The following is a 14,304-nucleotide window of genomic DNA, read 5'->3' on the forward strand; positions in this document are numbered from 1 at the left end:
AAGCCATGTGTGAGTTACCTTTTTTCCTCTACACAAAGCACCAGAGACCACCCACATAATACAAGTTCCAAAATAAAGAACTCTAAATGACTGAAAAAGACAGGGAATGCAAACAGGTTACCTGTTGCTTTTTGCACTTTCTGCAGGACACAATGGCCGGAAACCAGACACTCCAGGTGGTAGCGCTTCAGGAGGGTAACATTCTTTACCAGCAGGGTGTTTCCTTCCTTTACTTACAGGCTTCTTTGCTGCCAAAAGACTACGTTTGACAAAGCATGAAAACAAGGAATCAAGATGCACCAAAGGTCTACACAGCAACTGTCACATGTGCACACGTCGAAAGGAATCAAAAAGGCACTTGACAATGATGCCAAGCCCATTACAAAGAGGATCGGTTTTGTACAAAGGTTTTCCATAAGCCAGCATTTTAAAAAAATATAATTCTCTACAGTAACAAGTTATTTTAACTAAAACAAAAGTATTGAGATGTGCAGAAATGCAAAAATAAAGTTTAAATAAAGATCCCAAAGTATGATACATTTTATGTATCATGCAGAAACACTCAAGTTTCCTGAATCGTAGAACACCTTTGGCATTTCTGAGTCTCAAGGACACAGGAACACAGATATACCCATGACTTCTGCCAAACAGAATCTTCAGAAGTAGACCAAAAGTTAAATTTAAGATGAATTTTTCTATGTAAAAACAATACAAGTTATAAGGCTGCAAGTTGCTGAGGGGTAGGTGAGTCAATTTTACCCTCCTATAAGCCTGTCAACCTTCACTGCTCCTTTGATTTCATATAGAAAACACAAAAAAAAACAAATGAAACCCACCGGATGAAAGAGTGAAATGTGGAGACTTACCCTATATTTCAGTAGTAAAGAGGCAAGTATCTTTATAGGAAACATTTGGTTGCAGAAACTAGACCTACGTGTTAATATTTTACTTAGAACAAGCCATATATTAAAATTCACATTTAAATATTTAATTTGAATTTACTGAAAACAAACATCATAGGTTAAAATGGTTATATTTATCCTTCAAAGCTACTGTATTTTATGTTATTTTATTTATTTATTTTAATAGATCTTGATTGGAGTATAATTGCTTCACAATTCTGTTAGTTTCTGTTACACAACAAAGCGAATCAGCCATATGCATACCCATTTCCCCATATCCCACCCTCTTGAGCCTCCCTCCCACCCTCCCTATCCCACCCCTCTAGGTCATCGCAAAGCACCAAGCTGATCTCCCTGTGCTATGCTGCTGCTTTCTACTATATTTTAGCAGCATTAGGATGCAGGGTAAAATGGAGTGTATGTGGTAATATAGGACAAATATTTCATAGAGTGTAGCTTATTGATAATCACCACACGATCCTGTGTGATTTACATGCCTCTTAAAAATATATAGGAGCTCAGTTCATTTTGTGCTATTTTATTGTGTTTTTTAACTTCATTGCCATCAAAAAAAATGTTTGTATGCATATGGTTTGTATGTGTATACCGTTCCTTTACTTTCAGAAACTAATGCAAATACATTTGTATTAAAATTTTTTTAATTACACTTTTCTTGTTAGGAGATTAAAAAATTTCTAATAAAAGTTCCCATCTTTTATTAGGCATATATAAGTACAATATAAATGTGACACAATTCACACCATTATTTCACTCCTATACTCACCTGGATCTAGGTATATACCCAGATACTGATTTGGCTTACCTCTATGTCTCCAAATAACTGAGGCAAATACAAAAAAAAGTCCAAGAAATAAAATTCCTCTTAAAAGAGCTCAATGAGCTTGTATGCTTCAGTTACATTTCCACTTTGTTTAATCATGCTAACTAAAAAAAAAAAATTTAACTGTTCTCATTCCATGATGCCCTATTATTCTGTACTAATTTTACAGAATTCCTAATATGTTTTACATATACATGTTTTATTTATATATCTTTCCATTTCTAATATCATAGCAAAAGTCAATGTAGCTATTTTAAGAATGCTTTACATATGATATAAATTTTTAATAATAATATCTAATGAGTGTGATATCACAAATCTTAACTTCTTTGAATGTACTATTTGATTATTAAAATATCACTCTCTTGAAATAACAATGGGCAGACGATCATAAGCTTTTTTTTGACTTCATAAACACTCTTAACAACTTATTTAATATACTATTGCCCAAGCAAGTTGATTAATAGAGAATCAAAAACATACAACTTTAAGTAGAAAAAAAAAAAAGCTGTATTTATGAAGATGTTTACAATAGTTTATTTGAGGTTATTTCCAATTTTTCACCAATTTAAAAAATTGACCTACTCAATGAAACCTTGTGAATGCAATGGTAAAAAGTATAACTATGAATCACAGAATTTAAATTTAGTATGAAAAGATAAGAATGGCAAATTATATTGAAGCTATGTGGAATTATGTTTATAGACAGCAGGAAAGAGAAAATAAAAATGTAAATATTGCTTGATAGGATAATGGGATTAGAGGTGGTCTTTTAAATTTTTCATTTTTATGCTAATACAATACCTTTATAAAACCCAAAAACCTTCAAACAACATATTTTTTAAAAATTGTGGTAAACTACACAAAACAGAAAATTTATAATTTTAACCATTTTAAAGTGGACCGTTCAGTGATATGAAGTCAACAAAGTTTTAAAACTTTTAGAGGGCACCTGAATAAAAGATGTGTTGTCCACTGGTGATTTTAATGTATCTGGTATATAACTAAAGTCACCACAAAACTCTTTCTGGGAAATTGGCAGATCATAAACATAAAAAATTTATTTTGCTTTTTATTAAACCTTATTGTTTTGCTGTTTCAAAATTCAAATTTACTCACAAGAAAGAGTCAGTTTCATGTTAGATTTGGTTTCACAAATGCTGCTCCTACTATTCATTCTTATCACCAAAAAAAAAAGACTATTTGTGACTAATGATAATATGTTACAGAAAATAAAAAGTTAAAAGGTTTTCAATCTGCATATCTGGGAACCTAAATTAAAGCATCACACAACATTTTCAAAAACAGAAAAGCCATCTGATTTGACTAAAATCTTAGTTTTAAGATAGCAGAAAGTACCTTGATAATTTTCTTTTAAGAAAGAAAGAAAACCAAGCCATTAAAGAGAAATTCTTCCGAAAGAACTGAAACATGTTATATACCCCTGACTTGGCACTCCTTCCATCTGGAGAACTTTTTTGGTAACTGTTTTCATCACAGAATGATCTAAAGTAAAATGAATTCAAATTAGAGTAATTATTTTCCAATGAGTGGCTATTTCCATTTAAAACCCAAAGCCAACTAATTATTGCTTTACCCATACATTTAAATATGAAATCTACATTATATAATTATACACTTATTTCCCCCTTTGTGTATTCTAATTTCGTCCTCAGAAACCTAAGATGCCATCTTGCAGACTGCCCACAGTGGCTACTATTTTGGCAGCAGCAAAGGTCAACTTGAAACATTTTGCATCTAAAGTGGCTTTGGATACCTTTGGATACAAAGTACAGTCTGAGCACCGTCCAGACACTTAGATACCTAAAGAGCATCTAAGATATCAAACCAGGGCATCCAAGATAACAAACCAAGTCCTGATATTCCCTCAAAAGCTGCTCCTCCCATCAGCCCCCTTCTTCTAAGTGATACTACCCAGTTGCACACATAATCATCAACGACTTGTCTCCTTGTTACTATTTCCTTCATACCTCACATCTATCTGCAGGTCTTGAGAGCTACACCCTCAAAACACAACCTGAATTCAACCACTTTTCACTTGCTGCAAACTTCCAACCTAACCTAGGCCATAAACATCTCTTATTTGGAGCACTGTGATAGTCTCCTAACTGGTCTCCCTGTTCCTCTTCTTTTTTTTTTTTTTTTTTTTTTTTGCGGTACACGGGCCTCTCACTGTTGTGGCCTCTCCCGTTGCGGAGCACAGGCTCCGGACACGCAGGCTCAGCGGCCATGGCTCACGGGCCCAGTCGCTCCGCGGCATGTAGGATCTTTCTGGACCGGGGCACGAACCCGCGTCCCCTGCATCGGCAGGTGGATTCTCAACCGCTGCGCCACCAGGGAAGCCCCCTATTCCTCTTCTTTATCCTCCCAAGTCCCTTCTCTATACCAGGTCACCTTATTCAGATACGATTTGGATCATGCCTTTTTCCAGTTCAAACCCCTCTACTCATTTAGAATAATCCACATCTTTACTCTGGCCTTCAAGACTTTACAAGAGCAGACCCCTGGCTAGCTCCTTGACCTCATGTCATACCACACTCTTCTTCACCCGGTACTCTGCCCAGATTGGCCTCCTTGCTTTTCCTTAAATACTCCACCCACCTACATGCCTACATAGTCATTGCCTCCTTGTCCTGGAATGTGCTTACTCCACATCTTCCATGGCTTGCTCCTCTCTTCATTCAGGTCTCCGTTCAAATGCCACTTCTCCAGTGAAGCTGTCCCCTAACAAACCTATCCAATGGAGTCCTACCTGCTCTCCCTCACTCTCCTTACATTAAGATACTTTTGCACTTCCTACTCTCTAAAATTATATGACTTATCTGTTTACTCATTTCTATCTGATGTCCTTCACTAGAATGTAAGCTCCATGAGGGCAAGACTTTTGTCTGTCTGGTTCACTGCTTTATCCCTAGTCCCTAAACCCGTATCTGGCACACAGAAGATGATTACAAAATTACTTGTGAAGCTGACAAATGAATAAAGTACTCCTGGCAAGAATTCAGAGGTTGCACAGGAAAGAAATAATGCTCTTGTTGGAAGCAGGCTTAGTATCTAGGTTCACCTCTATTCAGAGTAGAGATAAGAAAAATTGACAAGTATAATTCACTTTAATTAGTACATTAGCTGCTAAAAACATAAGGGAAGTGCAACACTAGAAAAGTACAGTTGAAGCTTGAACAACATGGGTTTGAACCTCGCGGGTCCACTGACACACGCATAGTTTTCAATACATAGTTACTATCGTCCTACATGATCCAAGGTTGGTTGAATCCACAGATGTGGAACCACTGACTATAAACTTATACCCAGATCTTCAACTGCATAGGGGTCGACACCCCTAACCCCACGTTGTTCAAGGGCCAACTGTATATGATGAGGAAAGTTAAACACATTAAGTTTTAAAAAACTGTCAATACCTGAACAAATTCTTTTTGTTTTGCTATGTGTTTATCAATTTAAAAAAAGTGACCACATACCAACCAGCAGATTTTTTCTTATATCCAGAACGAGCAGAGTTCTGTTGGTTTCAAGGGCCTTTAGTACAGCCTTTGCTCCTTCACTGGTGAGGCCGCACTGCTGCAGGTCAAGTGCTTTCGATGAAAGACAAAAGGTCACTTGCTAACTCTACAGATTTAACATATAGACAACTCTCGTTTTCTCTCGTGTGGAAGAGTCCTGCACAGGACAAGTCATGGCAGGTTTGTAATTTTGGCTATGGAAAAAAACAGAAACATATATGCACACACATAATGCATAATCCAATTTTAAAACCTCTTCTTGGATGTGCAATGATAACCCTGGCTTTAGTACCAATAAATCAGACAACATATTTTACAATTACAGAACTGAAGAATAACTGTATATAACCTATGAGCAAAAAGCATCACAAAATGAATCTCAGTTCATAAATAGCAAGGGCGGCAGGGGCATGTAAACCTCACAAGCAAAACCTGGTGGAGCTCAGAAATGCACTGCATTCTTTTGATCATGATCTTCAGCTCCAAATCACACTTGAAACTAGTTCAAAGGGGAAAACAAAATAGAAGAAATGTAATAACTGTTAGTTTTAGAGGAAAAAAAGACAAGTCTAAGAGGATACAAATAATAAAAACTTTCAACAATGTGTGAGTAGAGAATACATACTAAAAACCTACCATGAAAGTATGATGGTCAAGAACCCTCGCAGTAAAAGGTCAGACAAAAACCAGAAAAACTGATCATGAATTCTAGTAGTTCTGGGGCTGAACAACCTACTCATTTAAACCAAAGGGATCATCACTAAAGCACAGGGATTAAAAACTATTACATGAAAGGAAACTATCATGAGTCTTTTGTTTAAGTGTTGTGTGGACCATCACATTAAAATAACTGGAGTCTTTCAACACCCCCATGACGCACAGAAATAGCAAGTCAGACATACGGATCTGACAGGATATGATACAACCCTTACAAACTCTCACTACAGAAGAATGGACACAGGGTATAATTAACCAAATAGCCAAATTAATACAAACAGCCAGTAAACCTCACCAGTCAATCAAATGAATACAAAATAAAACAAAATGTGGTTATTCTCCTATCAGATGAAGCCAAGATTCTGTAAGAAAAGCCTTTAAATAATGTCTATACACTTTGGATCCAACAACTCTCTTTCTAAGAATTTAACCAAAAGAAATAGTCAGAGATATAGGTAAGGATATATATCAGAGTACTCTTTGTAACTGAAAAACTGGACAAAGCTTATATACAAGAATGGATAAGCTATGTGCACTGTGGCATATTCATATAATGGAATACTGAACAATCACAAAAAATGATGTAGGAGATGCAAATTTACTGACTTGCTAAAATGCTCATACTAAATTAATTGAAAAAAGTTATAAAATTTGGAGTAATCCCACTTGCATAGAAAATGGAGAGGTACTCATTTTTGTAGTTTCACATTTTTTTACAAGTGCTACAGGCCAGTGTTTGTGAGAGGCAGGCTTCCCATCTACTGTTGGGGTGGACTACAAATTGGCATAGCCTTTCTGGGTGGTAATTTGGCCATGTGTATCAAATGTCTTAAAAATAGGTCACACTTAGTCATTCCACTTGTAGTACCTTATTCTACAGAAGTAATCCCGATGGACACAGAGATGTATATACAACGTATTCACATTGTTTCTGACAGGGAAAAGCAAACAAACTGTCTAAATAGAATTGCAAAGAATTGATTAAACTATGGGACATCAATACGACGCAATACTACATGATACATCTTTAAGTGAAAAAAGCAGGAATGTGAAATAGCAAGTATACTACAATTCTATTTTTGTAATCCCTAAGTGTACATATATATTTGTAGAAGAAAAAAAGACTGAAAGTATATACGCCAAAATGAACAGTGATTATATCTGGGTATTAAAATTATAGGTTCTCTTGTTACTCTGTATTTTCTGTAAAGGATATATGCGACTCTTAGAGAAAGTTGAAAAGCAAAATAAAAGCTATCAGTAAAATGAGGCTTTAAAAAATCCTATCACAATAGTATCATGCCAAAAGCTAAGCATATTTCATATTAAACATTCAATATTTTCAATTTTAGAATTTCCCTCTAAGCCATAAATCCTCACTAAGAGATTCTGCCAAAGCACTTGCACCCAGGTCACCAATGAGCGGGTTGCAGTTCAGAGTGATGCGCCTCAAACCAGCCATGCAGTCAAGATCAGGTCTCCTGGAATGAAGACTCTCAGTCCAGGTTTCTTCATGCCTTCTGGTAGTCTGATACTTCAAAGATTTAATGGGATGAAATTAAGATGCTTGAATAAGGAAACAGGGTGTGCCTGAATATGGCTTCTTATGTCAGAGATTTACACACACACACAGATCAAGCATATATGCCAGGAGCATCAACCTGAGAACTTCAACAGTCACTTCTGGTTTACGAGTCCAGTGAGTGACCCAGATTCTGCTCGGTCAGTGATTAGATTCTAGCCACTGCATTTCCTGTTTCTGAACACTTATGTAAAGTTGGACAACTCAATTACAGTCTATGAATTATTTTCCTTATCTTCTAAGTCAGGGAATTGGTTCTAAATTCTATCTTTGCTGAGGCCCTATATTTCATCATCCTGTCCTCCAATGGCCTCCAAACACCTGACTGGGCAAACCATAAGAAAACTTTTTAATATGCATCTTATTTATTAACAAATTATATACACAAAGTTCCATACATAGAATTTATGTACATGATAAACTACACAGATTTTTAAAAATAATACAAAGGTAAAAATGTTCTAATATTTTCTTTTCCTAACTCCTAAGGCATTATTTTATTTTACTTATTTTTTTATAAAGATTTATTTATTTATTTGCTTGTTTGTTTGTTTGGCTGTGCCGGGTCTTTAGTTGCAGCATGCCGGATCTTTTAGTTGTGGCATGTGGGCTCTTAGTTATGGCAGGCACGTGGGATCTAGTTCCTTGAGCAGGGATCGAACCCAAGCCCCCTACATTGGGAGCACATAGTGTTAACTGCTGGACCGCCAGGGAAGTCGCAAGCATTATTTTAAAAACTATATTTACAAAATGTATCTCACATGCTACCTAGGGTGTGCACACAAGCTTTAGAGCCCTGGACTATGCAGAGCCAGTTTGATGTGCCTTGGGAAAATAATGGTTTGACATTTAAGCAAAAGTACTGTCTTGAAGACATTCAATTCTTTATATTCATAAAGTAAATTTTGGTAACAGGGAACACTGACTGTCAATGAAAAAAGTCTTATTACATTCCTGAAAAAGTAAAAGACTCAAAGTGCCTTTGTTACTCTAAAAGGAGAATCATTAGTGTCATTTTTCTATTAACAATAACTTATTAAAGCTCCAAGCAGAAACAACAGCAATCACTTACACAGCGCTTAGTATGTGCTAGGCACTATTTATACAAATAAGTGCATTTAAACCTCATAATGAGGCATAGAGGTTAAGTGATTTGCCCATGGTCACTAGCTATGAAATGGGAGGAAAGGGAATTTGAACCTAGGTCATTTGGCTTCCGCACCCAAGTTCCTGACTGTTTTCTACCTCAGGGGTCAATGCACTTGCCCTGTATGGGGTCAATGCACTTGCCCTGTATAGGCTCAAAGAAGTTTTCAATTTTTAAAATCTAAATTTAAACATTTCCAGATTTGTGGGCTATATAGTTTCTGTTGCAACTACTCGGCCCCACTGGTGTAGGGTGAAAGGAGCCATAACTACCATGTAAACAATGGGTGTGACTATGTTCCAGAAAAACTTCCTTTACAAAGCCAGGCGACGGGCTGCATCTGGCCCACCAGCCAGAGTTTACCTATCCCTGATCTGCACCATCAAACTATTAAAAAGCCTTCATGTCAAATTATTAACTAACTTTAGGCCTAAATACAGTCATTATAACCACTGTAAAGTTGTTAAGGCATTATTTTAAAAACTGTATTTACAAATTGCTGATGTACTGACTTTTATTAGTTTAAAAACTACAACAGCTAATAAACACTTGATTCATTTAAGTCTTGAAGACTAGAATGGCATAGTTTCTTCACAGTATTACAATAAATGTTTTCAGTAAAATAATACATAAAAGTATTATTAGGTATTATATATTAAATCTCTTATTTCTAAAATTAAGTGGACTATCTTTACTAAATGGTAGAATCCCAAACTGAAAACTGGTCATATTCTTTCAGCAAAATGAAAGCTGCGCTCACATGTATCAAAAGGCAAAAATTAGGGCTTCCCTGGTGGCGCAGTGGTTGAGAGTCCGCCTGCCAATGCAGGGGACATGGGTTCGTGCCCCGGTCCGGGAAGATCCCACATGCCGGGGAGTGGCTAGGTCCGTGAGCCATGGCCGCTGAGCCTGCGCGTCCAGAGCCTGTGCTCTGCAACGGGAGAGGCCACAACAGTACCACACACACACACAAAAAAAGACAAAAATTAACTGCCCTCTGTATCAATATATTAATGTGTTTCAATCACATATGTTTTCATGAAAGTTTAAACATAAAATCACCTTTAAGATCTAGGCCATGTGATCTGCTCCATGCCATGTCAGAATACACCCCGTGACGTTTACTTAACTTGTCTTAAGTGTGATAGAATTCTTTATACCTTGACAAATAACTAAAAGGAAACAAAAAAACCCCACACACACAATAAGATGAAGAGCCTATACATTTGTCAATCTTGACTTATTTGCTTTTCTTGAGTCAGTTGGAGGTGTATAGCCACATTCTCAAAATCATTAACTACAATCTTCCCAAACAGGTAATTGACGAACAGATGCATTCTAAAACTTGTCAGTAACAAAGTGCTATTCCACTTTACAGCAACAGTTTAATTCTATTTAGATACTAAAACTGAATACACTGAATACTGCAAACTTGATTCCCAACCACTCAGCAAAGTACTACATACATTTTCAGATATAGGAAAAAAAAGAAAAAAAAGAAAAAGCATACGATTCTTCCTATTTTCATTTCCAAAGATACATCCCAATCTTAATGATCAATCAGCGATTTAAACGTCAACTGTAAACCCAGTATACTGCTGCTATGCAGTGTACTAGAGCAATAGAAGAGAGAGGACCTCAAACTCTCTGTTCCCTCAAATTCAAAGGCAGGCTTCCTGACCCCTCCAGACCACTACTGGACACAGGGAAGGCACACTAATGTTTCAGGACCCCAACCAACAGTCACCTGCTTTGTGATTACTTCCATGACACACCCTCACCAACACCAGAGTTTGCTGCTCCTACGGGACGTTACATGTATTTACTATTTTAACACATACCACAGTGCATCATAATTATGATTGCAGATAGATGTTCTAACAATTGAAAGAGAATGATGACTTTTTTGCTCTTTACATCTTGCTATTTCCCTTCCCATAATATTTCTTGAAGCGAAACCGTAAAATATAGACAAACACAAAAAACAGAAAATATACAAAAGGTGTGCTTTGCACCTTAACGCAAACTTAAGTAAAATTAGTTCTGACAGTATCCAGCATGACAAACTTCCATGGTACAAATGAGAATGGACCAAGGTTTGAGCAGGTACAGGAGACAATCCAGGCATGAACAACACCAAGGAAAGGTAGACAGGAAGTAACATGGTGTGTAGGAAATCACGAGACCAGTCTGATGGGAAGAGACTTAAACAAGACTGAAACTCACTTTCTAAACCTCCATCTCCAATTGGACAATTCGCAGGACACAGGTGCACCAAAGTGGCCAATTTATTCAATCCCTTTAATATGGAGGAAGAGTTTAAAATTTTACTGGTTTAATTTGCCCCAAAAGCAACTCTCAACAGTTATGGCTTCTGTCGTCGGAGCTTTGTATGAAATTAAGTCAAAGTGTGGAGCTCCTTTGCCTTTTTTTTTTTTCTCCTTAAAAAAGAAAAGAAACAATTGTTCCGAGTAAAAACAAACATATTCCAAAGCATGTGTACATTGAAAAGTAAAGAAACTTTATTAACAACTTCATAAAAACTGACTTAAAAGTTTAAAAAGAAAAAAACATGTTTCGAAGTCCTTCCGACTGGAGTCGTGTCTCATAGTGTCCTTTCTTTACAGAAATAGTCGTATTATGACACATATGCACAAGGATTAACACCATGACACACTGTACACGGCGGGCCCCGGCGAGCTCACCAGGCGTCATCTGAGTCCAAGTCTCTGGGGAGGATCCACTCCACGGATGAGCCCAGCAGAGTCTGAAGCTCGTTCGTGAACTCCACCACATCTAAGAGCTCCTTACTTTCCGGATTAAAGGACTCCAGGTCTTTGGGGCAAGAGAATAAGAGACTTGCTGACACTTGCCGGTAGAACTCGGCCTCCGCGATGGTGACAATTTCCACATTTGGAAAATTGCAGCGGAATATGCAGGAGGACATTTGCAGTTTCTTGAGCAGGTCTGAGAGCAACAGCCAGTTACGAGGCCTACACCAGAGAAAGGACAGTGGTTTGAGTTTCCGGCAAAATTAGAGGCGCTCCCAACTATGAACTACCCATCTCCTGGCGGGGAAAGGGCCTGCTCCTTCCACTTTGATTACCCCACCCCCACCCCACTTCTCACTGTCCTTAGAAGATCTACTTCTTCTTTTTCTTTTTTAATTTTATTTATTTATTTATTTTTGGCTGCATTGGGCCTGTTGCTGTGCACGGGCTTTCTCTAGTTGTGGCTCGCGGGCTCTAGAGCGCAGGCTCAGTAGCTGTGGCGCACGGTCTTAGTTGCTCCGTGGCATGTGGGATCTTCCCGGACCAGGGCTCGAACCTGTGTCCCCTGAACTGGCAGGCGGATTCTTAACCACTGTGCCACCAGGGAAGCCCGGAAGATCTACTTCTAGCGGGGGAACTCTGGACTCATGTGCATGTGTTAAGAGACCACCTAGGGCGGATCAGCCAACTTAGACAAAAGCAGGAGCAGTGCCCCTGAACCAGCCTCGTTGCAGGCCACCCCAGTGCTGCCTTGGCTCTGGCCACAACTCAGGTCACCCCTCTCCAAGTAAGTGCACCCCGTTCTAGTCACTGGGGAAAACCAGTCTATGCCAACCCAAGGGAGATGGCAAACACCTCTTTGACCTCTCCTCTCCTCCGGCCCTCACGGAGAGAGCATGAGAAACACTCGAGGTCACCTGGCTTTCCTTGCCTTTCCCACACCTCCAACCCGCCCCTCAATGCTGCCGGGAGTGAGGCTTTTTCGAGAAGGGAGGTGGTACAATCCTTTCTGATACCCTGCCACGCTTTATGATCTCTATCCCGAATACAATGTCACCACAAAGGCAGACACGGTCCCAGCCTCAGAGTCCAAGGAGGATGCTACTCCTTAAGCACCGGGGTCAACACACAGCAGAGCAAGGTCTCCTGATGTGTTCACTCCGAAGGGTTGGTCATGGGGCACAGTGGCCCGACTGTGGGGACAAGACTCGATCTAAGCAAATCTGAAGACACATAAGATCCCAGGTGCCACATACGGCTTTCTCTAATCTTATACGAGAAGAGGGTACACATCAGTATTGTCCCGTGGACCTCACGTGCCTTGGAAGGCCCCTATGGTAGCCGTTTGGGGAGGATCCCTTCCCCAAGAGTTTAGTGACTGAAACTGTGCAATTGCAGTCGCTGACTCCCGTGTCCTTTGGGCTCTAGGGGTGTGTTCCAATGAGGGCAGTTGGCTGGGGAGCCCTCCCACCCCCCAAACTTTTCTGGAAAAGTTCCACTGCATTATGTGAGGTCGGTGGACACTTGGTGAGGAATTCACTCACCCCCCAACCCAGCCACCCTCATCTGCTGAAGGGGATTTCTAACTCCTGCCACCCCACAGAGCAGCTGGGCTGGCTCTCGACCACACGCTGGCCACGCTCACCCCTGAGCGACGGACACCTGGACGTTATAACACGGCAAAACGGGGTCTTCGGAAAATTCAAACTCCAATAGGTTACCATAGGCCTCGTTGCTGTCATCCTGGTCCTCCGGTCCTGCGGGATTTGCTAAAACATCGTAACCACTTTCATCATCTGGTTCTAACCGGGGGGGCAAACAAGAGAGAGGTCAGTAAGCTGGAGCAAGATTCCAGCTGTTCTCCAAAAAGGACCCTGGAAAAATTCTTTCCCAAGCAAGCCCTGCTCACAGCACCACCCCCACCCCTACCCCCACCCCCACAAGCCCAACTGAAACGAACAAGGCTGCTCACCACACACAGAGCTGCCAGAGAACTCCGAAGAGCAACCGGGGTTACCGTCGTCAGGAGCCTGCAGGTTATTTCAACAGTGTGGAGAGAGAGGGGGAGAGAGAGAGAGAGAAACAAGATAACGCCTGCTGGTAAGAGGCAAATGCTGCTGGAGTTCGGGAACATCTCACGCTGGGGCTGGTGTCACCTCCTGACAAGTCCCACTGCACACGCCTCCAGGTATCTGACTGAAACCTCCCCACGCGTCCACCCGCCTTCCTGAGGGACTGCCCGCCTCACCGCCCCAGCCTGCCAAACAAAAGCTAGCCTGGCTAGCTAAGAGTTTTCCAGCCCCCCACCTCGCAAAACTCAAAGTACGTATCTCTTCTTTGACAGACTAACATTGGGCCGCTTTTCCCAGTAAAGGGTCACTTAGAGTAAATGGGGGGTGGGGGTAGGGGGAACCCAGGTGAAAGGCTGTGAAGTCACCGTCTAGATGCTTGAACAAGACCGTGTCTTGACCTCTGCCGTACCTGTTAAGAACTTCTCCAGAAGTTCGCTGTGGTTCACTTTCTTGATGGTTCTACCTGAGTACGTAGCCAGGGTAGGATCAGCACCGTAGGAGAGGAGCAAGCGGACAATTTCGAGATGATCATTCTTGACAGCATCGTGGAGAGGCCTAGGAGAGGTGCGGGGGATTACACCCGTGCACGCGACGCTTGCTTCTAAGGACACGGGGCAAAATCGAGCGTGTGCGGCCAAGCCTCGTAGGCGCGCTATTTCACCAAGGAGGTGAGTGTACGGTCGCTGCGACAAATTACTCTGTTATTTCAACACATAACCCTTTACGGGAC

At 40.1% G+C, this 14,304-nt stretch overlaps 1 pseudogene across 1 annotated transcript in view; it reads right to left on the reverse strand.

The window, feature by feature from the left end:
* Nucleotides 1–14,304, reverse strand: part of LOC308611648 (centrosomal protein of 78 kDa-like) — a 400,758-nt pseudogene that overhangs the window by 16,599 nt on the left and 369,855 nt on the right. The window contains exons 4-9 of the transcript in view: nucleotides 10,958–11,030; nucleotides 9,794–9,903; nucleotides 7,362–7,536; nucleotides 5,244–5,357; nucleotides 3,193–3,249; nucleotides 122–259 (exon numbers count right to left, since the gene is read on the reverse strand). The product of the transcript in view is annotated as a centrosomal protein of 78 kDa-like (transcript). The remainder of the gene's footprint in view (nucleotides 1–121; nucleotides 260–3,192; nucleotides 3,250–5,243; nucleotides 5,358–7,361; nucleotides 7,537–9,793; nucleotides 9,904–10,957; nucleotides 11,031–14,304) is intronic.

This window comes from Mesoplodon bidens, assembly GCF_964165515.1.
Source record: "Mesoplodon bidens genome assembly, contig: HAP1_SCAFFOLD_118, whole genome shotgun sequence".
Taxonomy (NCBI): domain Eukaryota; kingdom Metazoa; phylum Chordata; class Mammalia; order Artiodactyla; family Ziphiidae; genus Mesoplodon; species Mesoplodon bidens.